The sequence below is a fragment of the Sinocyclocheilus anshuiensis genome, unplaced genomic scaffold, assembly GCF_001515605.1.
Source record: "Sinocyclocheilus anshuiensis isolate Anshui unplaced genomic scaffold, SAMN03320099.WGS_v1.1 scaffold1260, whole genome shotgun sequence".
NCBI lineage: Eukaryota > Metazoa > Chordata > Actinopteri > Cypriniformes > Cyprinidae > Sinocyclocheilus > Sinocyclocheilus anshuiensis.
This window is the reverse complement of record NW_015546079.1, coordinates 1,029-4,217: the sequence shown is the minus strand read 5'-3', so window position 1 is coordinate 4,217 and position 3,189 is coordinate 1,029.

Genomic DNA, 3,189 nt, shown 5'->3' with positions numbered 1-3,189 from the left:
CTCTGATTTTGGTTCAGCAAGAATCCAGGATCATGGCCTAATCCATGTCCACGTTTCTTGCCTCAATAAGCAATAATCAGTTGTGAATTTCCAATTGCTTTATACGTGACTGGGGAACAATAAGAAAAAGGACTAGTATGGTAAGATGGATAGATGAAGACGGTACAATTCTTCGCTGCAGTCATCGGGTGGGGATCCTTGACGTTTTGATGATATGTTATGCTGTACATGATGTGTACTTATCTTTCATGGATGTTGCCAGTGAGACACCTTATCCGATGTCCATCAGATCCCAGTTTCTGTGCGAACTTTAGCCTGGGTGAAAGATGCCTTTTGTTGAGGTGATGTTGCCAATGACCTTTGTATGGTGTTTCCACCAATGCAGCACATCATCAGTTGTGTACCCCAGCCTCATTGGGTGTTTTGGCCCTTTATCACAAGACACCCTTAGCCGAGGCAGGCCCTCCACAGGCTGATCAGAACCGGGTGTGAGTCACTTTGTTACATGGTTATTTGGAAGCCCAAACTCTGTCCATCCGCTTCAGCCACAGCCAGTGGCTGCTTCTTTCAGCGACAGTGGCCAGTTCCCTGACTATCCTCCGGTGGGCCTGTCCTCTGATGCCCAACTACTTCAGTAGCCTTATAGTGGAACAAGCCACAAAGCATCTGCAGCCCACTTCCACTGGGTATACTTTCACTGTCCAGCCCCGCTCCTCTGCCTCAGCTGCCAAGTTGGCATATCGCAGCTTCTTCCTTTCAAAGGCCTCGTTAATGGCCTCTTCCCAAGGGACTGTCAGTTCGACTATTATGACGATCCTACTGGAGTTGGACTAGAGAACCAGGTCTGGGCGCAGATTGGTGACTGCAATTTCAAATGGGAAGGTGAGTCTGTGGATTAAGTCGACTCGCATTTCCCAGTCCCTGGCTATATTCAGCTGGCCTGCGTCAGGGGACAGGCACTTAGCCTGCTTTTTCTCCCCTTCCCTAACAAAGGACTGCCTTTTTGGTAAGGTATTCTTGGAATTTTGGGGGATGGTGTTTGTTGACACTCTCTTGGTCTCTATTGCTGCCGCCAAGCACTTCAGTACTTGATTGTCGTGCCATGTGTACCTTCCCTGTGTCAGGCTGGTCTTACAACCCACCAGGATATGTCTGAGGTTTGCCAGGTATGCACACAGGTGGCAGGCTGGGTCTTGTTCACACCATACCTGCAAGTTTGCTGGAGAGGGCAGCACATCATATGTTGGTTTCCATGCTCCACAGCTCATTCCAAGTGATTTTACGCCGTTCTATACCTTCCCACCTCATCTAGCGGCCTTGTTGGGACTGCTCTAGCGCATCTAGTTGCTTCCTCCTGACGGCGGACCTCCTCCACCACCAGGTGTCGCTGTTAATTTGCTGTTGCCTTTTGCTATTTAGGTGTTATTATTCCCAACCCAAGTCCCCCTCTACCATATTGGACTTTCCCCACAATATCCTGGTGTCTGAGGTAGAGGTCTTCTCGGGTCCTAAAATCTGTATCCGACCCGAATCACTTCTTACCCGAACCCGACGTACATAAATTAATTTTTTTTAAAGAAAAACCCGACCTGAGACAGACCCGATGAAATTAGACCTACCCGACCCGACGGCATTTATTTTCGAACCTGAACGTAAACGGCATTGACGTGTGTACCACACAGATCCCCTACCACACAGATGGGTGAATAGCAGCGGCTGGAACAAGCCGCAACTGCGGCAGTGGAGACGAAGTCGGCAGGGCAGCTCGCTAATCCGAGCGAGAGGCTGAGCAACCCAACAACGAGACCGCAAAGTCCCAGGGTAGGTGGATGCCGAAGGGAGCCCATGGGTTTCTGAACGCACAGAGAGGTGCAGGAAAATATACAGGCAGCTACGAGCACTGGAGCCTGAACGAGACAAGACAGGACTGGTAAGCAATACTAACAATTACAGGCAGAGCAAGGGAATAATCACAACAATCTGACAAAAGACAGAGAAACATGAGGAGCTATAAGGGGACACTAATGAGATAACAAGAACCTGGTGTGAAACAAGAATCTAGCGAGCAGAGAAACAAGGAGGGCGGGGAAACAATCATGCAGACAATGCGCACGTGGCGAGCTGTCAAAACAAGCCACGCACACAACAACAACACAACACCCAAACACAGAGACAGCAAAGAACAGGTGATCAGACCCGAGACCCGACAGTTTTCTATTATCAATGTATTAAGTTCTTTAAGAAAGTACAATCTTACTGAGGGCGGGGAAACAATCATGCGGACAATGCGCACGGGGCGAGCTGTCAAAACAAGCCACACACACAACAACACAACACCCAAACACAGAGACAGCAAAGAACAGGTCATTCAGCCCCGAGACCCGACAGTCCCCCCCTCCCAGGAGCGCCACCAGGCGCCCCAGGAGGAGGCCTGCCTCGTCGCCGACGGAAGTCCTCGATCAACGAATGGTCCAAAATGTCCCGGGACGGCACCCAGCATCTCTCCTCTAGACCATAGCCCTCCCAGTCCATGAGATACTGAAACCCTCTGCCACGGCGCTGCTCGTCGAGTAATCTCCTAACCGTATAGGTAGGGGAGCCATCCACAAGACGAGGGGGTAGGGGGGCGGGGCGATCGCCGGCAGGGTTAAGGGGAGAAGAAAACACAGGTTTAACCCTAGAGCCTGATCGCCACTGGATTAACCACTTTGGTGACGCGGTACGGCCCAATGAATCTGGGCGCCGCCTTTGAGAAGGCGCCCGGAGAGGCAGATCCCTGGTAGAAAGCCATACCCGTTGACCGCACACATAGGTTGGAGGAGAGGACCGGCGACGATCGGCTGCTGCCTTGGTTCGTCCTGAGGTTCGGACCAAAACCCTCCTGACTTTCTCCCAGGTGCGGCAGCATCGTGGAACGAAAGCCAGGTTGGACGGAACCGCAGCATCGGGTTCCTGTGATGGAAACAGAGGCGGTTTATAACCCACAGAGCACTCAAAAGGGGACATACCTGAAGCCGCCACTGGAAGGGAGTTACGAGCGTATTCTATCCAGGAGAGCTGTTGGCACCAGGAACTCGGATTGTTGGAAATTATTCTTTCAAGATCCTGGTTGGCCCGCTCGCACTGCCCATTGGTCTGAGGATGGAAACCAGAAGACAGACTCGCAGAGGCCCCGATCTGTCTACAAAA